Below are 26,614 nucleotides of genomic sequence, written 5' to 3'. Positions count from 1 at the left end.
AATAGCAGTAAATAAGCACAAAAAACTAAAATAAGCACAAAACGAAGAAAAAAGCAAAAAAAGCAAAAAATCGGATTTAGAGCACTTTTTTCGTCTCTTGCTGGAAGTGTTGCTTTTATAATTTCTATTAAAATAACTGAATATCTAACAAAACTTGATTGATCTAAATTCAGAAACATGACACAGCTAAATTAGTGCTGCTGTCACTATTTTTGTAAACATTTATTTTTTTGGTTTAAAAACGTACAACTCTGTGTAAAAGTCAAAACGTTTACACAGAGTTGTAGATGACAAAACTTTAAATTTTAATTCGTCAAATCAATATCAAAGTAAACTTTGCAATTTAAAAAATAATCACACCGTATGATACGAGCTTCTTCCATGCTATTATAAAAGTGATTGAAGTAGAGTCACCTCTATAACACCAATTAAATGACACTGAACAGTGGTCGTTCACACCATAAATAATTAATTAATTGATCGAATGCTGCTCATACCAAATTTATACGCCAGTGGCGGGTCTAGTTAATTTGGAAATAGTTCTACACAACTCGATCAGTCTACAACGATCTGCGATCAGTCTGAAAATTGACGTCTTTAGGTAATAGAAACGCTCTATCGATCTAAAAATATAGTATCATCATTGCCACGTTACCGCTTGTACTCTAAAGTAGCAGCAACCTTGTTATTTTAAATGGAACACCCTGTAGATTTACATAAATTCAGAAAACATTTTGGCAATAGTTTAATAAAGGCTGCCGAACTGTCACTACGAGAAAAACAATTTTCAGAAAAATACTACTTATTCAGCATCTAGACTTTGTAGAGGGTGAAGGAAGTGAAGAGTATACAAATAGAGTTAGAAACAGTACCTAAGAAAGCAAAGCCCTGATGGATGACATCAGAAATTCTCGATCTTATGGAAGAACGAAGAAAAAGTGAAGGCAACAAAGATGAGTACAGGACACGAAATCAGTACAGAGAAGAATTAAGAAAGCAAAAGAGGAATGTCTAGCAGCTCAATGTGAGGAAATACTAAAAAAACAAATTTGACAGCTTTCAATACACAAAAAGATAAAGGAAATGGATGGATGGATCAGAAATACCATGAAACCCGGTAAAGCTGCTTGTTCTGATCAGATACCCATATAGCGTATCAAACTCTTTGATGATGATGTAAGGGAGAATGTCCCAAACAATGGCTTTCATCCACTTTTGTTCTCATACCCAAGAAACCAGTCTGATTACCGAACCATTGCACTTATGAGCCACACCTTGAATTGTTCTTAAAGATCATTCACAAAAAAAATTACCGAAGACTAGAGGAAGGCTAAGAAGCCATTAGCTAGTAGTCTTGAAGATCTTCAGAGTCTGTTATAGAAGGTGAACGATATATCCGAGGAATTCGGACTCAGTGGATGTGCATTAGCAAACAACGAATACCAATAGGAAGACGTACACTAAACCAAACACCCATAGAGCACGTTGAAAAATATACTTATTTAGGAACAATCGTTTACAAGTCAATGGGACATGACCATAGAACTCAGAAGAACAACTTTTGTTAGGATGAAAAACATATTTACAGGAAGAAACTTGAAAATCAAATTGACAAAATGCTACATATTCATAGTCTTGCTACATAGAGTAGAGGCATAGACCATGACAGAACAACTTCTCGACCTTTGAAATGTGGATATATCGGCGTGTTCTCCGGATATCCTGAAAGAATCACGTCACAACCGAAGAAGTACTCAGAAAAATCGGAAAACAACAAGAAATCACACTCATGATGAAGAAAAGGAATCTGGAAGACTTTGGCCATCTGATGAGACAAGACAAATATCGCCTTCAACAGCTTATCCTTCAGGGTAGGGTGGACGGTGGAAGGAGTCCGGGAAGAAGAAACTCTTGGATGCAAAATCTAAGGAAGTGGTTTGGCCTGTCATCTATCCAATTGTTTAGACAAGCTGCTAATAAAATTCGAATCGCCATATTAATAGCTAGCGTCCAACAGGGATAGGGCAATTGAAGAAGAAGCCATTTCTTGAAACGGTATTCAGGGAAATTTCCGACGATCGAATTCCCCAGCCGACCGAGTGGAGATGAAAAATCGTTTCCTAAAAGTCTACTTTTCCTGTGCGGTGCACTTCCAAGAGGCGCAAATGGTGAAATGGGAAGACCACGTGGATGTGACAGTGAGGCTTATATCTTTCACGAGGAATGCCTATATCTTTACTCGAATTGTGCCCTTTTTGTGTGTGTAAAGTAAATTTTGTGAACAATTCTAGAGATTCAGGGGCACAGGCCCGACTTTCTGAGCCTCTTACATATCGAGCTCGCAAATACCCTAGTTGGAAACGCCATTAAACGGAGTAAAAACTTGAGGATGAGGATGCTGCGTTGTTACGTTCTTTCCGCGCTGTTGTACGGAGTTGAATCATGGAGCCTCAAGAAGAATCACATCAACAAGCTCCAATCCAAGTCATTAACACCATAAAGAAAAGAAAGCTTCAATACCTGGGGCATATAATGAGAGAACAGAAAAACACAATTCTCCAATTGATAGTCCAAGGAAAGATTAGTGGAAGCAGTCCAATAGGAGATGCATTATAAGAAGAATGGAATGGTCTAATGAAATAGTGATGGAGTTTCCTCACTATTTCAGTTTAGAACTTGACTTTTTCCAGCTTCTTCTTTTCCTTATTTGCAAATAGCACGTTTGGATGTTTTCCACGGACTCGCAATACTCGCTGTTCAGCTCTCTCTTCAGTCTGGAGAACCAAAAAAAAAAGAAGAATGCATTGGGAGTATGTGGAAAACATTCAAACCCAGCGTCACAGCGTTCTTAAAAGGCATTCCTGTGGAGGAGTTTCAGGGTACCTTCCAGGCATGACAGACACATCGCCGCAATCAAATTCATTGATGCAGGAGAAGAATCTTAAGCATTTGTATTGAGAGGATCAAGAAATATATTTTCCAAAAAAATGCGACTACTTTCATGATGAACCCTGTATCAACTGCACCAACGTTGATATATTTGCCAAGTACACCAGTCGTGTGGACCCTTACGAAGACCTAAACACGAAACTTCGCCTACTTGACGTTTAGTTATGGTAATGTCACTAGTCATAACCGTAAAATGACCCTAATACTCGATAATCTCATTGTTTTGAACCATTTAGGACTTTGTTTGGTTTCGGCTTGTCGGATTTCTTCTTGTTGGGATTCGGAATTTAATACTCCAGCATATGTCTGCTTCATCGATTTGACCAAGACATTTGATAGGGTTCGCCTCTCCGACATCATAAATATACTAATAGCGAAAGAAACGCCAGACGCCATCGTAAGAGCAGTCCGCAGTCTCAATATGAACAACATGACTTAAGTAAAGGCAGGAGACCCTTATACGGAAGAGATACCGACACCAGGCGGCATCAGACAAGGTGACAGCCTTAGCCCATTTCTATTCAATCTCTTAATGGACAGAATTATAGAGAAAGTATCATCACTAAATATGGGATACAGAATGGGACAGAAGAATAAGAATCAGCATGGTATGCTACGCCGATGATGCAGCTATTTTCGCGGAAACGGAGGACGATCTACAGAAACAACTACACAAATTCTGGCAGGTCAGCTAAGCGATGAATGAATATAACATAACTTTGGCTAAAGATCCCGTAAGATGTAAGCTGATAGTTCAGGACAAAATCATCGAGCAAGTCTCAACAAAGCGTCTGCCATGTCGGGCTGCTTAAGGCAGATAATATGGGCGAACGAATACATGCGAAAGGATAGCAAGGTCAGGATCTAGAAGACTTGTATCAGGCCAATCATGACATACGGAATAGAAACCAGAGAAGAAACCAACAAAACGAAAAGAATGCTTCGAGTAGCCGAAATGAAAACGCTTAGGACTATAATGGGAAAAACGAGAATAGATCGAATCAGGAAGACTGACATTAGGGAACAATGTGAGGTGCAAGACATCGTAAGATGGGGGAGACAAAGAAAAAGATATTGGTACGCTCACGTGAGAAGAATGGAAGAGGGAAGACTGCCACGCATCGCACTTGAAGGGAAACCAAAAGAGCACCCGGAAGACCACCTAAGAGATGGAAGGACAGCTGGCAGTCCACCTCCCAGGAACTGATCCAGAGGAACCTGCAAAACTAATAGATCGCGAGATCCTAAATATGAATAAGAAGTTTTTTCATTCCAGAACTTTTCCACGTTCTATCGTGTGTTCAAGAATTTCTTTGCGCATTTATTAGGATCATATAATGTAAATTTGTATTATTTCTGATGGCGATCATCCTGGCTATAACGACCTTGTTTATGGCTGCTCTGAGTAATTCAGAAGTTGTTTTGGAAAACCATAAGTTTTCTTCTAGCCATGATATCCTACGCCTTCCGGGTCCTCTCTTGCTATAGAACCTTTTATGGAGAATTTCCTGAAGGAGCTGGTATTTGTGTTCGTTTCGCATTTTATGGCCCAGATATTCAAGTTTTCTTCTTTTTATCTGTTTATAGCATTTATCACTTTCCTTCCTTTGTTCATTCTGCCAGTACAGACTCATTAGACACTCGGTCCACTTATGAAATCATCAGAATTCTCCTGTATTGACATTTAAAATGTTTCTCTACTCCGTAGAAGAGTGTAGGACACGTAACATCAAAGGATTCTGACTAGTTCAGTAAGTTCAATTGTTCATTGTCTACTTTACTTTCTACACTGGCGTAAGTCGTCTGTCAAAATACTGGTTTTTGGCTTCATCACGCATGTAACTTCATCTGTATGAAGCCAAAGCAGAAACACGTGTCGTCGGGTCTCTCTGCTTCACCTTTTTCCGGAATTGCCCAATAAACACTTTCCTTGTAAAATCTGCGTAAAAACCCTTCCGTGTTTAACACTTCCTTGGGTAGGATCACTCGCAACGGTTGGCTTTAGCTTCACCCGTGCAGAAGCGAGATGTTGTCCACGATATGTGGATCCTCTTGCGGAAATCACAATTGTGTCGCTGCTGGCCGTTTGTGATATCCATGTTTGTTTTTGTCCCTCCTTTTCCAGGTTACACCCGTATATGTTTCACCATGTGTATGTCAGTTGGTTTTTGAACCTCCTTTCATACAGATGAAGTTACATGCCTGATGAAGCCAAAGAGCAGAAATCATCCTTGTTCCCATAAGTTTTTATTCAAATTTGATAAAAAAGTGCTGGACATAAGGATTGTGGTGGTATTTTAGAAGAACAGGAAACAATAACCCAGTTACTTTCAGCTATGCCTGAAAGCTATCAATCTGTTGTAACACATTCAATGAACCTAGGAACACCAAACATGTCACTCTCCTTCGTAAAAAATAAATTGCTTCAAGAGGAAGAAAGAAGACAGAAGCCGAAAAATGAAGTGAAAGATAAAGCATGTGCATTTGTGAGTAATACCCAGGCAAAACAAAATTGGCGAAAACCTTCCAGCAGTTTCCAGTAACTTGGGAATAGAAATCTCGGTCAAAATACAAGTAAGGGTGTAATTCGTTTCAACTGCCATTTTTGTGGAATTAGAGAGCACAAGAAATCAGATTGTTTCAAGTATAAAAAGCTACTCAATGCTAATAAAAGTCAAGGTTCTACCTCAAGGAATCGCAATCTTGTTCAAGAAGAGGATCTCCAAGAGGATATTTTACTTTTAACATCGGAAAATGACAGTACAAGTAAGTCTCACTTTGTGATAGACAGTGGTTTTACAAACCACCTTGTCAAGAAAGAATTTGAGCAATATCTAACAGATTTCAAAATATGGTTCATCACCAGATTAAAGTTGAAGCTGTTATGGAAGAACACCTTAAACTTTCTGGAGGAAAAGTTATTACACTGAATAATGTACTAGTATGTGACAGCTTATCACATAATTTGTTATCAGCTAAGAAAATAGTACAAAAAGGATTTACTGTTTGAAAATAGAGCTGTACATATCAAACAAAGTGCAAAAGAAGACACCACCATCCATCCTATGGTAAACATTTCAAGTAGTGGTCCCGTTAGTGATGTAAACTCATGGCATAGAAGAATGGGACATTCATCAAAGTTTCCATCTTCTGTCTGTGTACTGTGTTGAATTACAAATTTTAGGGACTTTTTTGGTCACTTTTGGAAATCACTTGTGAGCATTGACGTTTCAGGTCTTATTTAGTCGATTGGGTAGCCTGATTGCTTATTTAATATTAGTTAGTCACTAGACCTTTAAGAATATGCTTAAACTTGACACACCATGTATACTCTGACAGATTTAGGTAAAACTGTTTTTTCTTCACGTCATGTTGGTTTGATTTCAAAGCTTTTGTGGATCAAAGAAGAATCTACGTTCTCCATAACAGTAGCGGGAACTTTTTAAGATAACACCGCAATATAATAGTTATTGTAACGGTTAAACTTTTATCTAGAGTTAAGAAAGGACATAGTAAGCGAACTTGAAACTAGCCATCTTCTTATGAAAAAGCCGGAAACGCTTTTTCTCCGTTATTTGAGCGAGGCGTCGCGGTGGCTGCGTTTCCGGAACGACGCCGACGCCGCTGCATCGTCTTGCTGCATCCAGAAAATCTTGCAAATCCTGGATAACTGGGGAAATATACTTACTTTACATTTTAAGAGGGTTTTGCCTTTAATGTTTTTCAGGGGGACGCGCCGTGACACGCTGGTATTTTTAGGTTGTTAGTTTTTTGTAGTAGTAGTAGTTTGTTCACGGAACATGCAGATACATGCATGAAGAAATTTAAAGTTTCATAGGTATACACAGTGTTCCAAATACAATTCTTCTTCTTAAATCGCCGTCTCCACACGAAAGTTGGTAAACAGCTCTGAAGATGTCTATTGATGAGCATCCAAACCATCTTCTCAGATCCTTTAATCATGAATTTTGACGTCTTCTGAATGCCGATTGATCTCTTTCCTTGTATTTTGCCCTCGATTATCAGTCTCAGAAACTCATACTTCCCGTCTCTTATAACATGACTTATGTAACTCGTTTTTCGTTGTTTTATTGTTAGTAAGAGTTCCTTTTGTTTTCCCATACGCCTCAGCACCTCCTCATTTGTTATTCTTTGTACCCATGGTATGCAGAGTATTCTTCTGTACAGGTACAGCTCAAAGGCCTCCAGGGGCCTAATTCTTGAAAGCAGGGAACTGAATTCTCAAGAGAAGTGTTGATAGAACGTGTCTGAAGAAGCTGACTATGGCGGGTTCCTGTCACATTCTACAGATCTTTCTCTTGATAACTCCCTTCCCGCGTTTCTAACTTTCTAACTAACTATGTAAGGGAATAGAAAATAAATTTCTTTCTTGACTTGCATGTCCTACTATAAGTCTGCCTTGTTTAAATCTCTGTTTCTATCTCTATCAAGTTATATAGTACCCCTACAGGCTTCTCTCTAGAGCAGGGTTAAGAGTCCAACTTTCACAGCGGTACAGTAAAACCGAGAAAACATAGCACTTGACCATACGAATTCGAAGTTCCAAACTGAGGTCTGATCTTGGGAAGAGTGTCTTCATTTGTGTAAACAATCTTCTAGCTTGTTCGTTTCTGGATCTTACTTCCTTCTTTAGGTCGATCTGATAATTTGTTATTGTGTCCAGATATTTGAAGAATTATAATGAAATACAATTGTCATGACTTAAAGGAGAAAACTGGGACGGTTGAATCAGTAACACCGAGAAAATATAGCACCTGACCATACGAACTCGAAGTTCCTAACTGAGGTTTGATGTTGTGAAGACTGTTTTCATTTGTGTAAACACTCTTCTAGCTTGTTCTTTTCTGGATCTTACTTCCTTCTCTGGGTCGATCTGATCATTTGTTTTTGTGCCAGATATTTGAAGAATTATATTGAAATACAATTGCCATGACTTAAAGGAGAAAACTGGGACCGTTGAAACAGTAAAACCGAGAAAATATAATACCTGACCATACGAATTCGAAGATCCAAACTCAGGCCTGATCTTGGGAAGAGTGTCTTCATTTGTGTAAACACTCTTCTAGCTTGTTCATTTCTGGATCTTACTTCCTTCTTTAGATCGATCTGATCATTTGTTATTGTGTCCAGATATTTGAAGATTTTGTGTTTTGACACAGTTTTTAGGAAGGAGACCCTTTAGGGCCAAAGTAATGCAATCTTGTTGAGAATGAATTTTCCTACCACTTTCTCGTTGTGCACTTTTTTGATATTTTTTCAAATAACCGTGTAACGCCTAGTTAGACTTGGTTAGAGTCTTTTAAAGCACTTTTTGTGGGTTAACACAGTTTTTTGGAAATATCTCCGTGAGAAGGCCCCTGTGGACAAAAGTGTCCTAAAGCAATCTGGTAAAGGTTGAAATCCCTACAACTTTCCCCTTTTACCACTTTAACTAATTTTGGCATGGAGAACACGAATCTGGTGTCCGTTTCGCTGTAGGTGCCGCCATTTTCTCACTGACTTGATATTTATTCAAATAAGGTTAGTAATAAATAAAAACTCTTTTCTTATAGTTTCTGAGATCCCAATGGTGAGGATCAAATTTGAATTACCGTGTATAGGGTGTCCCATTAAAAAAAAGTATGTTTGGTTCATTCAATTCTTGATCAATCCAATTTGGAGAGCAGCTGAATCCGATCCTTTGGAATAATAGCAATAGTTTGATCCCAAGATCGTATAACCCGTGTTATTTATTCGAGTCCCGGTTCCCCGAATTGAAAATTGTTGTGATGAGAAGGCAGTTTCTCGACCTTCGGTCCTTTTTACCAAACCTTGTCGAGTTTCGGTATTAGGAGAATATTTGAATAACAAAATCCTAAAAAACATAATTTTCTCTTGTTATTTGAAAATATCTGGTTAAGAAAATATGGCCTCATGTTGGGTAAAATATTTATTAAATAAACGGGGGACTCCAATCCTACAAACTCTAAATTTTAGATTCACATAAGAATCAGATGTCTCGCAAAAAGTTCCGTATCATATTGAGTTGATTGGACTCGGCTTTACGTTAAATTGGTTTATTACAGTTTGTGGCATTTGCAAAACAAATGCGAATCAGTTTTATGTTTATCTTATGTTTTAACGCGAGTATATTTTACAATGGACCAGAAAAGCGTTGACGTCAGAACACGCACCTACATCACAAAATACGCAGCTTTTAATATTTGAAATAGGTTTGTTCAGAATAGTACATTCCTTTTCTACGACTGTTTAATAAAATGCTTATTATACACTAGTTTTGATGAACCTCCGATTTAGCTATTCTATATGAGACTCAAACCTCATTCCACTATTCTTCCAGGGGCCAAGAAACCTGCCCTCATTCAATTCACCAACCAAATCATCACCCACCAGCACACCCGAAGGACATAACTTCCGTCTTTGATATATTCATAGACAGCCAGTTTGCGGCACACCATCTCCTTATATTTGCTAAGTAGTTAGATACCACTCTATTCAATAAGGATTTATCAGGGTTATGCCAAAGCACAGTGTTTTTTTTGTGTCCGAGTCCATATTACAATTTGTCAGCCCAGTATTGGGCTACGTCCAGAGCATTATCTTTAGCAAGCCATAAATCTTCGAGGGAGCATGAACTTGGGCAGTTCTTGCAAACCAGGAGGTGTTCCATAGTCTGTGTCTCCCCACAGTCGTATTTGACATCCTGTTCATTAATAATTCCCCATTTTGAGAGGTTGAACTCCGGTTCTGAGAGGTTGAGGGATTTCCAGCTCTTCCAGTACAGCCTGGAGTCTGCTGAGGGTTCCTGTTTTAAGGGGAAGACTTCTGGTGGATCTATCGGAACTGTACTCAGAAAGCCTTGGTGTAATTTTAATTGCCTCACCGGCTCGGGTGCCTCATAGAGAGGGTGACGGCTATCAAATTTTTGCCTAAATCTTTCGGTGTGCTCAGTAGCTAGTCGTCGAGTTGTTGGTGGTTCGCACCCAGCCGCTTTATAGAGCTTATCAGCAAAAAGTGTGAACGTCCCGGAGATTGGAAGGGTAGACATATCATTTATGTAGAAAAACAAAATGGGTCCTAGAACGAAACCTTGCGGCACACCCCTCCAACAGTCCATCCCCTGCTCAACCAGACCGGACTCCACCAAAAAGGACTTTTTGACATCGTCCTCCCAGGTACGATTAAAACCAGCTCAAAGTTACACCTCTAACTCCGTACGTCTCCAACTTTGATAATAAAATATCATGACAGACACAGTCAAATGCCTTTGTCAAATCACAGAAAGCAGCAATCGCACACTCGCCGTCATTTAATCTCAAGTACAGATCTTCCAGAAATGAAAACATTGCATCGTTATACCTTTATAGGCTTGAAAACCAAGTGACTCTCAATCTGACAAAATTTGAATTCAACATCACGGCGAAAGCCTACAACATAAAGATTTCTGCGGGAAAAACAAAATACATGGTGATTAGTAGAGACCCCCGAAAGTGTACACTGGAAGTGGCCGGCATAAGCATAGAGCAGGTTATAACATTAACTTACCTTGGAATTGATATCAGTATAACCACAGAGGCAAAAAGACAGACAAGGCAACGAAAGTTAGCGGATGATTGAGAGAAACCATATGACCACAGAGACCACTGGTAGACCGGTTCTAACCTACGCGGCAGAAACACAAGCAAATAAGAGCATATGGGAGCAATGTAACATCCAGAGCATCAACAAATGGGTAAAAGCAAAGACTGGGATAGTAATTTTGATATAATGGCATCTGACAGATTAGCTAACATTTGCCTAAAGGACACCCTATTGACAACAACAAGAACCGAAACAGAATGAGAAGCAGACAAACAGGAGCAATACTAGTTAGACGAAAAAGAAAAAGTCTAACAAAAACGCGAAAGGTGATAACGAAAGCGCTGACAGGATGGAAGGCGTTTTTTCATATTTTTTTAGTATTTTTAGTTTAGTAGGCAAGTTATCTAGAAAGTACTATAGGAAAACTAAAAATTTAAACATCATGTGTCATTTATGACTTCGAAAATCGAACCTAAAATATATAGTTGATAGTTATGTACCGTGAGTGGGCATATTCTGCCCTCCACCGCGACCGCAGGCCTATTGTGGCTCACACATAAGTTAAAGCTCATCCAGAATACTCGACTCCCTGAGGAACCGAATAACTGCTCTGGATGAGAGGTTGTCCAGGTCTCCTGGGCGTACATCCACCCGTTCAAATATGGAAGACCTGAAGTTGGCCAGAGCCGGACATCTTCCATACACCAGCGGCATTCGGCGTCTTCCGCCAGGCCTATGTGGTGCATGTGAGCCCTTAGCTGACAGTGACCTGTGTACAGCGCCGTCACTGCCCTCAGGTGTGGTCTGCTGAGTTGCAGGAGATTGTGGGTCCTGTTCTTAGAGAGCCCCCTAATGAACTCCTTGGAGTGAGGCAACCCTGTAGTTCTCAGCCATAGGTCGGAGTGTTCCTGATAACACCACTCCACAGTGATGATTTTCTTTGTGTGCCGGTTCTGGGCCGATGTAGGCCGCCTCCCAACCGAGCTTAGCCAGTTCCTCGGCTTTGGCATTCCCTGTGAAGTCGAAGTGACCCGGAATCCACATTAGGGTAACGCAGTTGGATTTTCCAAGAGTGTTAAGGACTTCATGAGCCCAAGACTGCTTTTGACACAAAGCGACCTGAGGAAAGGGCACTAACAGCGGTCTCACTGTCTGTGAAGATTTTTATCGATTTCCGCCTAGGGGGGTTTTTATTCATCATCTCCCTAGAGCAGATTTCGATGGCGTAGAGTTCAGCCTGCAGGACCGTCGGTGTTTGTCCCAGTCCCTCAGTCAGACAGACTCCCGCCTTGGCACAGAAAGCCCTCGCTCCAGTCCCTTTTGAGGACTTTGAGCCATCCGTAAATCAGCGGAATATTTCATCATTTATTGTGAAAAATTCTGTATAAAGAAGTATTCCTACGTTTGCGTGTTATATATCATTAAATCAAGAGGAAAATTGCAGCTTGTGATAGTACTGGCAACGTCGGACGGAATGATCAAAACTATATCTGTCCTTGTTCTATTTGTTTAGCAAAGATTGGTGACATTGGTGTTTTCACTCATAAAACGTCCCAACTATAAGTAATTATTCCATTCGTCTTCTTCCCACGTAAAGAATTGGTTCTACCAGAATTCTCTCTTATTTACCAATTTTATCAAATCTAAGGAAGGCAGGTGTAAAGATTACACGCCCTGATAAACTCCTTTACTGAATATTTTACGTTTAATAGTTATTAATACTTTTAAATTACATTATAAACCCGTTTATTAACTTTTAATGCAGTGTAAGTTAATAAAGCTTAGTTTAGCTTATCACCACTGTTGGTTATAGAACTAAACCTCATTAGCTTACGGGTGTGTTTGAAGCACTTTTAAACTTATCAACAAAATTTTTAAATACAATTTTCGACGTATTGATCGATTTAAACGAGAGGCTATACTTAAACATGTTACTGTATAGTTGTAACAGTTAACTAGAAGTTTGACTGACTAAATTGACATTCAGACAAAGCAATGGCCATCAGTTTTGAACAAATTTAAAAGGATTTCAATAAGGTTCAGTTTTGCTTCTCAGCACTGTTTGCTGCAATGATAAATCTCGTTAAGACCGTGATTCGTTTTAACGTAAATTCATCTTTATTGGTATGATTTTTGAATTTTGAGATGCAGACACATGTTTTAGTTAGCTACAAGCCTTATTTCTGGGTGTTGTCTGCGAGAGAATGCAGATGGCTTGTACCGATGCTGGATCAGTTAATCCTAGCAAAACGAGGATTATGCTCAAGGATCTTGCCTTCACAAGGAAAAGGGGTTAAGTACCTAGGCGTGATCCTAGACAGTAAACTTACCTGGAAGCCTCATGTAGAGAAGGTTATACAAAAGACTACAGTCACTATACCTGAGTAGTAACTGGGGTTTAAAGCCACACGTGATGAAGTGGCTATCTTCTTCTTCTTCTTCTTCTTCTTGTGTATATTCACTAATGAATGTTTGCGACTACATGACTCATTTGTGTTCCGGCCAGAGACGGATGTATTATTCCACTGAAGCGGCTATACACTGCGATTATTAGGCCGGGAATTTGCTACGGTTCTCTGGTCTGGTGGCCGCCGGTGGAAAAGGCCTATGTATCCCAAAAGCTGGCGAGTAGCCTAGCCTGTTTAGCGATAACTGGCGCAATGAGGACGACACAGAAAGAGCTTCCTCTGTGGATATGCACAGAAGCCGCTGCGGAGTGACAAATATTAAATCCTCAAGGCGGACCTACCTGACAGTAGGCTTAGGTTTGAAAGGAAGTTAGAAATCCCAACTAAAGAGAGATGTAAGGACAGTAACAACCCAAGTAGGGGTGCAATGCTGGTACACTAACGGTTCAAGAGCGCCAAACACTGGTCTGGCCCGAAAGGGCGTGTATCAACAAGACACCAATACAGGTGCATCTTTTTCGCTAGGAAACTATGCTACAGTCTTCCAGGCGGAATTATATCTTCTTCTTCTTCTTCTTCTTCTTTCTTTCTAACATGGTGAACCATATTAGTAGGCTACTGCCTGTTCATTGCCAGCATGTCCTCCCCGGAGGATGATGTCCAGCATTCTCGCCATCGTTTTGGTGGTCTTCCCTGTGATCTTTTTCCTACTGGGTTGTTCATTTTTGCGGCTTTGACGAGTCTGCTGTCCTCCATTCTTTTTATATGTTTGTTCCAAAATCTTCGTCTCTGTCTCACCCACCTTCCTATGTCCTGTATTTCGCATTGTTGCCTAATATCTTCATTCCGAATTCTGTCGTGTAGCGTTTTGCCTTGTATGGTTCTTAATGTTTTCATTTCGACTGTTCTCATCATTTGTAGAGTTCTGTTTGTGTCTGATCTTGTCTCTGCCGCGTATGTTATGATAGGTCTTACGGCCGTTTTATATATTCTGGTTTTGCTTTCGGTGTTAAGGTATTTGTTCTTCCAGACAATTTCTCTCAGGCATCCCGAAATTCTAGCCCCCTTCATTGTTTGCTCTCTAACTTCGTTATACAGATTTCCATGGCTCGTTATTTCTGCTCCCAGATACTTAAAGTGGTTTACCTGTTCGATAATTTTAGAATCTATTTCCAACTTGCATCTTATCGGTTCTTTAGATGTTACTAAGCATTTGGTCTTCTCGGTGTTAATGACCATATTTAATTCTTTTGCTTGAGTGTTAAAGGAATGTAGTAATCTTTGGAGATTTTCCTCGGAATCCGCAATAAGGACAGCATCGTCAGCATAGCAGACGGCATGGAAGAATGTGCCTCCCATTTTGAATCCAGCAGTTTTGGGTAGGTTTTCAATTATTTTATCCATTATCAAATTAAATATGAAGGGGCTAAGTGAATCGCCTTGTCTAATTCCTGTGTTGATCTCTATGTCTTTTGTTGTCATATGTCCTGCCCTGATTTTTGTTTTACACTGGGTGTTAATGTCGTATGTTAGGTTAATTAGTCTATGATTAAGACCTTTTGTTCTCATTATTTCTAAAACATCCTTTAGGCGTACTCTGTCAAAAGCCTTGGTCATATCGACAAAACACATGTACGCAGGTTTATTAAATTCTATAGATTTTTCTGATACTTGTTTGACAATGAATATTGCATCGATAGTGGATCTGTTTTTTCGGAAGCCTTGTTGTTCTTCTCGTATGTTTATGGTTTTGGTGATTTCTTCCAGCATTGTTTTTGTGAATGCTTTGAGTGTGCTATCAAGCAGTGTTATTCCACGATAGTTTTCTGGATTTGTTTTCTGTCCTTTTTTAAAAATGGGTATGGTTCGGAATTATATGCTATTCTTAAAATTGCCTCAAGCAAGGAACTTACAAAAGGACTAGAGGGAGTAATTGAGATTTACTCCGACAGCCAGGCTGTTATAAAGGCACCGCTTAGCGCTAGGATGGACAGTAGACTGGTACAGAAATGCTGGGGGCCTTAACAAAGCGGCAGAACAGAAACAGGTGAACCTATAGTGTGAATTCCGGAATATCTGGGTTTCATGGGTAACGAGAGAGTCGATCAGCAAACCTCACATAGGTTTAAGTAACAGACAGGTAACTAACGCTTTAAATGACTGGACGCTCAAGGGTAAAACAGGTGCATGGAAAAAGGCGAAAGGATGCAGACAAGCTCGAGTTTTGATTGGTTTTCCTAACGACGCCAACATCTAAATGGTCAACGAGTCGCTGGGCCTTGAAAAGTTGGGATAAATGGGATTCTGACAGGCCATTGTAGTCTCAACAGCATCTTATAGGAATTGGTGAGGGTTCAAAATGTGGAACGGCGGAGGAAACATTTTATCATCTACTAGGAGCCCTGCGAGAAACTGTCTTCTTTGGAATGGAGACTGAACGACTGGGTGGCCAGACCAATAATATCTGGTCCTCCCGCCTTGCTACTATTACTACTAGCTACAAGTTCGACTGCTCTGTCTAAAACTGACTTTTATTACTTTGAAAACCGAAATCACGTTGTAAAGACCACTTTTACAGGCTGGCTGTCAAAGGAATCCAGTTAGGAGCTGTCAAAAACACCTTCACTATTTCTAGTACAGTTACACTGTTGTATTTCATGTCAAATATCTCGATTATTTGTAATTTTTGAAAGAAAATTGTATTCATGTCAAAGAAAGTAGAAATTACGTGCTACATTTTGACGTTTGAACAAACCTGCTATCTGTTATAGAAACCCAGTTGGGAGCTATCAAATTGTGATACCACAGTCTATTCAAAATTACGTACTACACTTGACATTTGAACGAACCTCCTAGCTGTCATTTGGACCCAGATAGGGACTGTCAAATTGTGATACTTTCAATATTTCTAGTATAGTAACATTGTTGTATTTTATGTCAAATATCTCGGTTATTTGTAATTTTGGAAAGAAAATTGTATTGAGATAGGAGAAAGCTGAAATTACGAGCTACATTCTGATGTTTTAACGAATCTCCTAACTGTCATAGCAACCGTGTTAGGAGCTGTCAAAACATGACATCTTCAATAAAACCTGCTTAAATCCGTTAAAACGGTATATCTATCGTTTTTGTAGTTCTTCTACCGTTCTCCTGTTTTTTGTATATAATCTACCATTTAAATTACGCTATTGCCATTATGTTGATTGTAAAACTTTTTATATACTTTTTCAGTTTATTGAATAGGAAATTTAATAAGGATCATTTCATTTCATTTCATTGTCATTTTCTTACTCCAAATTATTCTCTAAAACCACGTGATATCTGTCACTATTGTCAGCATTTTTAACAGTTATTTTGATAATTATCTTGTGACGTTTAGCTAAATAGTGTTCTACAATTACGTGACAACTGTCACTAACGTCAAAATTGCCAAACTGTGTTCAAAAGTTGCAAAAATCAGGGTTTAGAAACGTTTTCTTGCAGTATTTGATATAAAACCTGTTTTTGAGATTTATGACAGTTATGTTGATAATTGTCACTTCATCGTCTAGCTAAATAGTGTTCTACAATCACATGACAACTGTCACTAACGTCAAAACTGTCAAACCATGCTTAAAAGTTGCAAAAATCAGGATTTAAAAAGGTTTTTTGCAGTATTTGATATAAAACGTGTTTCTGAGAATTATTACAGTTATTTTGACAATTATCACGTGACCCTCAAGCTAAATAGTGTTTTACAATCACGTGACAACTGTCACTAGCGTCAAAACTGTCAAACCATGCTTAAAAGTTGCAAACATCAGGATTTAAAAACGTTTTTTGCAGTATTTGATATAAAAGGTTTTTGAGAATTATCACGTGACATCTAGCTAAATAGTATTCTACAATCACGTGACAACTGTCACTAACGTCAAAACTGTGAAACCATGCTCAAAAGTTGCAAAACTCAGGCGTTGGAAAAGTTTTCTTGTAGTATTTGATATAAAACGTGTTTTTGAGATTTATGACAGTTATTTTGACAATTGTCACATGACCGTCTAGCTAAATAGTGTTCTACAATCACGTGACAACTGTCACTACCGTTAAAACTGCCAAACTGTGTTCAAAAGTTGCAAAAATCAGGGTTTAGAAACGTTTTCTTGCAGTATTTGATATAAAACCTGTTTTTGAAATTTATGACAGTTATTTTGATAATTGTCACTTCATCGTCTAGCTAAATAGTGTTCTACAATCACATGACAACTGTCACGAACGTCAAAACTGTCAAACCAGGCTCAAAAGTTGCAAAAATCAGGATTTAAAAACGTTTTTTGCAGTATTTGATATAAAACGTGTTTTTGAGAATTAGGACAGTTATTTTGACAATTATTACGTGACCGTCAAGCTACATAGTGTTCTACAATCACGTGACAACTGTCACTAACGTCAAAACTGTCAAACCCTGCTCAAAAGTTGCAAAAATCAGGATTTAAAAGCGTTTTTTGCAGTATTTGATATAAAACGTGTTTCTGAGAATTATGACAGTTATTTTGACAGTTTTGACGTTAGTGACAGTTGTCACGTGATTGTAGAACACTATTTAGCTAGACGATGAAGTGACAATTATCAAAATAACTGTCATAATTCTCAAAAACACGTTTTATATCAAATACTGCAAAAAACGTTTTTAAATCCTGATTTTTGCAACTTTTGAGCCTGGTTTGACAGTTTTGACGTTAGTGACAGTTGTCATGTGATTGTAGAACACTATTTAGCTAGACGATGAAGTGACAATTATCAAAATAACTGTCATACATTTCAAAAACAGGTTTTATATCAAATACTGCAAGAAAACGTTTCTAAACCCTGATTTTTGCAACTTTTGAACACAGTTTGGCAGTTTTGACGGTAGTGACAGTTGTCACGTGATTGTAAAACACTATTTAGCTTGACGGTCACGTGACAATTGTCAAAATAACTGTAATAATTCTCAGAAACACGTTTTATATCAAATACTGCAAGAAAACGTTTCTAAACCCTGATTTTTGCAGCTTTAGAACATGGTTTGACAGTTTTGACGTTAGTGACAGTTGTCACGTGCTTGTAGAACATTATTTAGCTAGACGGTCACGTGACAATTGTCAAAATAACTGTCATAATTCTCAGAAACACGCTTCACATCAAATACTGCAAAAAACGTTTTTAAATCCTGATTTTTGCAACTTTTAAGCATGGTCTGACAGTTTTGACGTTAGTGACAGTTGTCACGTGATTGTAGAACACTATTTAGCTTGACGGTCACGTGATAATTGTCAAAATAATTCTCAGAAACACATTTTACATAGTGTTCTACAATCACGTGACAACTGTCACTAACGTCAAAACTGTCAAACCATGCTCAAAAGTTGCAAAAATCAGGATTTAAAAGCGTTTTTTGACAGTTATTTTGACAGTTGTCACGTGTCTAGCTAAATAGTGTTCTACAATCACGTGACAACTGCAACTAACGTCAAAACTGTCAAACTAGGTGTGCTCTAAAGTTGCAAAAATCAGGGAGAAAAGAAAAGCTTTCTTGCAGTATTCGATATTAAAGAGTGTTTTTGAGATTTATGATTTTGACAATGGTCACGTGACTGCCTAGCTAAATTATCCTTTAAAACCACGTGATATCTGTCACTAATGTCAAAACTTAGAAAACAATTATTAATAAAAAAATAAAAATTCTGTATTTTTGAAGTAGGGTTTTTATAGCAAGATGATTAAAATTTTTGACAACTATTAAAAGACCCTGTATAATAATGTAAATTAAATGAATTTGTTTTCATCTACCGTTTTTTCACTGATTATTCTACTGTCATTAAATATTTTGACTTGGCAACACTGTCAGATTAAAAATTATTGTAGGATAGTTATAATTTTGTTTTAAATGAATTCATACCTAGGTAAGTAAGGAATACATACCAATCTATAGGTATACTCATTTATATAAATAATTTAAATAATAATATAGTTTTTGTCAGTAAAAATATGAATGCTAATCGAGACGCTAATGTTACAAAGTGCCACATTTGGATAGGACACAAAGCAAGGTTACATTCACACCAAAAAACTTTCGACTCACATTTAGCGCCTTTAAATGTAATTCCGTAAATTTGTTTTTGGTTACAATTAGAAGGAAACCACTAACTACTTTTTACTTAAACTATCACGTAGATAGATTGCATTTCAAATATTTACGGGACGTAAATCCAAATAAAACACCTTTTGGTGCTAACGACGTGAAAAAACACCGAAGGGCATATCAATTCACAAGTGCTAATGAATGAAGAAAATCATTACTATGTATACAAGTTTGATTAAAAGCAATAATGGGGTTTAGTGGAGGAATACAATCAAATTGTGGGGTTGGAAACTTACATTATTCCTTCATTGTTGCAAATTCCTTGCGGGAAATCCAAGTCAAGTCGTCTGTGAGGAAAAACATTTGTAAAAAAAACCGATTCAAACGAGACCGCAAGGTTAAATTCGATAAAGCCAAACAAAAACAACCACTTTGCGATTTTCCACGTGAGGTTACTCCACGTATATTTCCACACGACCCGGAATAAAAACCACCTCGGAAAATAAACGCGCGTAATTATTAAAACGTGCGACTTCCGTATTTTTCCCTGATTTTTCCCGTGTTTACATGTCACCTCAACTGTAACAAATGACTTTCTGTCTAGACTACTAGACGTATGTCAATATTCGTCAAAATCAAAATGGCTACGCCTTTAATTTCTTAGCAACGACGTGCCGTATACGTTACGTCTCTTTCTCGCCCGTACGGATCGAATTGAATCCTGCTGCGCGATCAGGTCTGGACTCGTACGTCGTAAAACACGCCCAACGTTTTAATAAACCACTGTATTTCAAACCTTCAGCCGTTAAAATTTAGATTTACCTGGTTATTTTTCGGACTGAAATTATTTATTTTTTATTTACCGCCGGTGAATTTAATCCCAAATGCGTTGTTCCAGTTGTAAAATTCTTTATCAATTTAGGGACATGCGCTTTATTTGGGAATTTCTTTTTGTTCCGGCCTTCTTTTTCCTATTAATAAGTTAACATTTTTCAAGTATTTTTGCCGGCGGTATCAAAGTGAGTGAAGAGCTTTTAGCATGAAAGATTGTTTTTAAGAAAAAATCTGGTTAAAGTATTTTTAGAAATTCCTGTAAAGCAATGGGGCATTTAGTGTTGGCGTAAAGCTCCGCCCCCCGATAATACCATCAATTTTATACATTTTTCGATTGTGCCTTTTGTATCTTGCAGCGCCATCTATCCAACTGCACATTAAATTTACGCGAGATAAAGTAGATTTCTATACTGTAGAAATTTACTCTGTAGGGCGTGTTGCACGCAAGAATAGTGAATAATGTGGATCATCAAGGTTGTAAATGGTTGTACTATGGCTAGAGAAACAAGGATAAGTAGAAGTAGGCCACAAAGATATTAAGGAAGAAGTATATCATAGGTTGAAGCTGGTTCCGGATAGCACAAGCTGCACAAGACCAACAGAAGTAGACAGGAGAGGTCTGTGTTCAAAAAGGGATGGAAGAAGGCTGAAGAAGAAGAAAAATTATTGTATTCAAATGTAGAACACAGTCATATAAAAAAACAGAGATGTAAACTTACCGGAAAATTAAATTTATGGAAATTTTTCCAGAAAATTTTCGGTAATTTTACGAAAAAAATTGAAAATCTGAAAATTCAAAAATAATTATTTTTTTACATTTTTGTACTGTTAACTTGAAGATATTTAGGAAGTTGAGGTTAATTTTGAAATTAAAATATTTTCACTTGAAATTTCTTGACAATTCTAGTTTTTAATTTATCAAAGTCAAACGGTGCGTGGTACTAAAAAACTGTAGGTATAGAAGGTGCATTTGTGGTAAAAACTTCAGATTTCTAACCTGAAACGTTCCTGAAATATTGATCAAAAACTGCAAAAAACGAGATGTGGGCCACATGTCTTCGCAACTACTGTCTCTCACAAATGCAATTGCAACCAGCAATACAGTCCTAATTCTCTAAGTATTTGTAGTAGTACTGTATCTCAAAAAACAGCCGAGTTACTGACAGTCAAAGTTTTGAGGCACTTTTTCGAGAAAATGGACTTTCTGGTCCCCAAAATGGATTATGCAGAAAATCTCCTAAACTAGAAGAGATACGGAAAAAGTTCAAGGGACGAAAACTGTGTAAAAAACCTTAAGGAACTTGAATCCAGACTGTGAATGGACAAATTCCACCTGAAACTACATACAGAGTGGCCAAACTGTAACAACCTCTACTTTTTGGCTCACCCTGTACACCAGAGGCTACTAAGCCAATTTTTCCGCACAGGACAGGGGAGAAGAAGAAAAACGGAATTTTTTAAATGGTTTACCGTTGCTGTATCTCAAAAAACAGCCGAGTTACTGACAGTCAAAGTTTGGAGGCACTTTTTCAAGGAAATGGACTTTCTGGTCCCCAAAATGGATTATGCAGAAAATCTCCTAAACTGGAAGAGATACGGAAAAAGTTCAAGGGACGAAAACTGTGTAAAAAACCTTAAAGAACTTGAATCCAAACCTTGAATCTACATATTCCGATTGAAACTGCATACAGAGTGGCCAAACTGTAACAACCTCTACTTTTTGGCTCACTCTGTACACCAGACGCTACTAAGCCAATTTTTCCGCACAGGACAGGGGAGAAGAAGAAAAACGGATTTTTTTGAGTGGCTTACCGTTGCTGTATCTCAAAAAACAGCCGAGTTATTGACAGTCAAAGTTTTGAGGCACTTTTTCAAGGAAATGGACTTTCTGGTCAACAAAATGGATTATGCAGAAAATCTCCTAAACTAGAAGAGATACGGAAAAAGTTCAAGGGATGAAAACTGTGTAAAAAACCTTAAGGAACTTGAATCCAGACTTTGAACGGACAAATTCCTTCTGAAACTGCATACAGAGTGGTCAAACTGTAACAACCTCTACTTTTTGGCTCACCCTGTACACCAGAGGCTACTACGCCAATTTTTCCGCACAGGACAGAGGAGAAGAAGAAAAACGGAATTTTTTGAGTGGTTTACCGTTGCTGTATCTCAAAAAACAACCGAGTTATTGACAGTAAAAGTTTTGAGGCACTTTTTCGAGAAAATGGACTTTCTGGTCCCCAAAATGGATTATGCAGAAAATCTCCTAAACTAGAAGAGATACGGAAAAAGTTCAAGGGACGAAAACTGTGTAAAAAACCTTAAAGAACTTGAATCCAGACTTTGAACGGACAAATTCCTTCTGAAACTGCATACAGAGTGGCCAAACTGTAACAACCTCTACTTTTTGGCTCACCCTGGACACCAGAGGCTACTACGCCAATTTTTCCGCACAGGACAGAGGAGAAGAAGAAAAACGGAATTTTTTGAGTGGTTTACCGTTGCTGTATCTCAAAAAACAACCGAGTTATTGACAGTAAAAGTTTTGAGGCACTTTTTCGAGAAAATGGACTTTCTGGTCCCCAAAATGGATTATGCAGAAAATCTCCTAAACTAGAAGAGATACGGAAAAAGTTCAAGGGACGAAAACTGTGTAAAAAACCTTAAAGAACTTGAATCCAAACCTTGAATTTACATATTCCGATTGAAACTGCATACAGAGTGGCCAAACTGTAACAACCTCTACTTTTTGGCTCACTCTGTACACCAGACGCTACTAAGCCAATTTTTCCGCACAGGACAGGGGAGAAGAAGAAAAACGGATTTTTTTGAGTGGCTTACCGTTGCTGTATCTCAAAAAACAGCCGAGTTATTGACAGTCAAAGTTTTGAGGCACTTTTTCAAGGAAATGGACTTTCTGGTCAACAAAATGGATTATGCAGAAAATCTCCTAAACTAGAAGAGATACGGAAAAAGTTCAAGGGATGAAAACTGTGTAAAAAACCTTAAGGAACTTGAATCCAGACTTTGAACGGACAAATTCCTTCTGAAACTGCATACAGAGTGGTCAAACTGTAACAACCTCTACTTTTTGACTCACCCTGTACACCAGAGGCTACTACGCCAATTTTTCCGCACAGGACAGAGGAGAAGAAGAAAAACGGAATTTTTTGAGTGGTTTACCGTTGCTGTATCTCAAAAAACAACCGAGTTATTGACAGTAAAAGTTTTGAGGCACTTTTTCGAGAAAATGGACTTTCTGGTCCCCAAAATGGATTATGCAGAAAATCTCCTAAACTAGAAGAGATACGGAAAAAGTTCAAGGGACGAAAACTGTGTAAAAAACCTTAAAGAACTTGAATCCAAACCTTGAATTTACATATTCCGATTGAAACTGCATACAGAGTGGCCAAACTGTAACAACCTCTACTTTTTGGCTCACTCTGTACACCAGACGCTACTAAGCCAATTTTTCCGCACAGGACAGGGGAGAACAAGAAAAACGGAATTTTTTTAGTGATTTACCGTTGCTGTATCTCAAAAAACAGCCGAGTTATTGACAGTCAAAGTTTTGAGGCACTTTTTCAAGGAAATGGACTTTCTGGTCCCCAAAATGGATTATGCAGAAAATCTCCTAAACTAGAAGAGATACGGAAAAAGTTCAAGGGACGAAAACTGTGTAAAAAACCTTAAAGAACTTGAATCCAGACTTTCAATGGACAAATTCCTTCTGAAACTGCATACAGAGTGGCCAAACTGTAACAACCTCTACTTTTTGGCTCACCCTGTACACCAGACGCTACTAAGCCAATTTTTCCGCACAGGACAGGGGAGAAGAATAAAAACGGAATTTTTTGAGTGGTTTACCGTTGCTGTATCTCAAAAGACAGCCGAGTTACTGACAGTAAAACTTTTGAGGCACTTTTTCGAGAAAATGGACTTTCTGGTCCCCAAAATGGAGTATGCAGAAAATCTCCTAAACTAGAATAGATACGGAAAAAGTTCAAGGGACGCAAAACTGTGTAAAAAACCCTAAAGAACTTGAATCCAGACTTTGAACGGACAAATTCCTTCTGAAACTGCATACAGAGTGGCCAAACTGTAACAACCTCTACTTTTTGGCTCACCCTGTACACCAGAGGCTACTAAGCCAATTTTTCCGCACCGGACAGGGGAGAAGAAGAAAAACGGATTTTTTTAAATGGTTTACCGTTGCTGTATCTCAAAAAACAGCCGAGTTGACAGTCAAAGTTTTGAGGCACTTTTTCGAGAAAATGGACTTTCTGGTCCCCAAAATGGATTATGCAGAAAATCTCCTAAACTAGAAGAGATACGGAAAAAGTTCAAGGGACGAAAACTGTGTAAAAAACCTTAAAGAACTTGAATCCAGACTTTGAACGGACAAATTCCTTCTGAAACTGCATACAGAGTGGCCAAACTGTAACAACCTCTACTTTTTGGCTCACCCTGGACACCAGAGGCTACTAAGCCAATTTTTCTGCACAGAACAGGGGAGAAGAAAAAAAACGGAATTTTTTGAGTGGCTTACCGTTGCTGTATCTCAAAAAACAGCCGAGTTATTGACAGTAAAAGTTTTGAGGCACTTTTTCGAGAAAATGGACTTTCTGGTCCCCAAAATGGATTATGCAGAAAATCTCCTAAACTAGAAGAGATACGGAAAAAGTTCAAGGGACGAAAACTGTGTAAAAAACCTTAAGGAACTTGAATCCAGACTGTGAATGGACAAATTCCACCTGAAACTACATACAGAGTGGCCAAACTGTAACAACCTCTACTTTTTGGCTCACCCTGTACACCAGAGGCTACTAAGCCAATTTTTCCGCACAGGACAGGGGAGAAGAAGAAAAACGGAATTTTTTAAATGGTTTACCGTTGCTGTATCTCAAAAAACAGCCGAGTTACTGACAGTCAAAGTTTGGAGGCACTTTTTCAAGGAAATGGACTTTCTGGTCCCCAAAATGGATTATGCAGAAAATCTCCTAAACTGGAAGAGATACGGAAAAAGTTCAAGGGACGAAAACTGTGTAAAAAACCTTAAAGAACTTGAATCCAAACCTTGAATCTACATATTCCGATTGAAACTGCATACAGAGTGGCCAAACTGTAACAACCTCTACTTTTTGGCTCACTCTGTACACCAGACGCTACTAAGCCAATTTTTCCGCACAGGACAGGGGAGAAGAAGAAAAACGGATTTTTTTGAGTGGCTTACCGTTGCTGTATCTCAAAAAACAGCCGAGTTATTGACAGTCAAAGTTTTGAGGCACTTTTTCAAGGAAATGGACTTTCTGGTCAACAAAATGGATTATGCAGAAAATCTCCTAAACTAGAAGAGATACGGAAAAAGTTCAAGGGATGAAAACTGTGTAAAAAACCTTAAGGAACTTGAATCCAGACTTTGAACGGACAAATTCCTTCTGAAACTGCATACAGAGTGGTCAAACTGTAACAACCTCTACTTTTTGGCTCACCCTGTACACCAGAGGCTACTACGCCAATTTTTCCGCACAGGACAGAGGAGAAGAAGAAAAACGGAATTTTTTGAGTGGTTTACCGTTGCTGTATCTCAAAAAACAACCGAGTTATCGACAGTAAAAGTTTTGAGGCACTTTTTCGAGAAAATGGACTTTCTGGTCCCCAAAATGGATTATGCAGAAAATCTCCTAAACTAGAAGAGATACGGAAAAAGTTCAAGGGACGAAAACTGTGTAAAAAACCTTAAAGAACTTGAATCCAGACTTTCAATGGACAAATTCCTTCTGAAACTGCATACAGAGTGGCCAAACTGTAACAACCTCTACTTTTTGGCTCACCCTGTACACCAGACGCTACTAAGCCAATTTTTCCGCACAGGACAGGGGAGAAGAATAAAAACGGAATTTTTTGAGTGGTTTACCGTTGCTGTATCTCAAAAGACAGCCGAGTTACTGACAGTAAAACTTTTGAGGCACTTTTTCGAGAAAATGGACTTTCTGGTCCCCAAAATGGAGTATGCAGAAAATCTCCTAAACTAGAATAGATACGGAAAAAGTTCAAGGGACGCAAAACTGTGTAAAAAACCCTAAAGAACTTGAATCCAGACTTTGAACGGACAAATTCCTTCTGAAACTGCATACAGAGTGGCCAAACTGTAACAACCTCTACTTTTTGGCTCACCCTGTACACCAGAGGCTACTAAGCCAATTTTTCCGCACCGGACAGGGGAGAAGAAGAAAAACGGATTTTTTTAAATGGTTTACCGTTGCTGTATCTCAAAAAACAGCCGAGTTGACAGTCAAAGTTTTGAGGCACTTTTTCGAGAAAATGGACTTTCTGGTCCCCAAAATGGATTATGCAGAAAATCTCCTAAACTAGAAGAGATACGGAAAAAGTTCAAGGGACGAAAACTGTGTAAAAAACCTTAAAGAACTTGAATCCAGACTTTGAACGGACAAATTCCTTCTGAAACTGCATACAGAGTGGCCAAACTGTAACAACCTCTACTTTTTGGCTCACCCTGGACACCAGAGGCTACTAAGCCAATTTTTCTGCACAGAACAGGGGAGAAGAAAAAAAACGGAATTTTTTGAGTGGTTTACCGTTGCTGTATCTCAAAAAACAGCCGAGTTACTGACAGTCAAAGTTTTGAGGCACTTTTTCGAGAAAATGGACTTTCTGGTCCCCAAAATGGATTATGCAGAAAATCTCCTAAACTAGAAGAGAT

General features: G+C 38.4%; 1 protein-coding gene and 1 long non-coding RNA gene across 4 annotated transcripts in view; one reads left to right on the top strand and one right to left on the bottom strand.

Annotated features, from left to right (window-relative positions):
- Positions 1-19,846, bottom strand: part of LOC145726392 (homeobox protein PKNOX2-like) — an 82,411-nt gene extending 62,565 nt beyond the window's left edge. For 2 of the 3 annotated variants that reach the window (XM_081975438.1, XM_081975439.1), the window contains exon 1: positions 19,356-19,841. The gene's annotated coding sequence lies outside the window, so the exon portion shown is untranslated. Of the gene's footprint in view, positions 1-19,355 lie in introns of all 3 variants that reach the window. The other variant, XM_081975440.1, reaches the window with a different exon arrangement.
- LOC145726409 (uncharacterized) overlaps positions 1-26,614 on the top strand; it is a 215,061-nt gene that overhangs the window by 160,576 nt on the left and 27,871 nt on the right. The window lies entirely within an intron of this gene.

Source organism: Ips typographus, linkage group LG3 (assembly GCF_016097725.1).
Source record: "Ips typographus isolate SLU linkage group LG3, UJ_Ityp_2.0, whole genome shotgun sequence".
Lineage (NCBI taxonomy): Eukaryota > Metazoa > Arthropoda > Insecta > Coleoptera > Curculionidae > Ips > Ips typographus.
The sequence above is the reverse complement of the archived record's forward strand: the minus strand, read 5'-3'. Positions and strand labels throughout refer to the sequence as shown.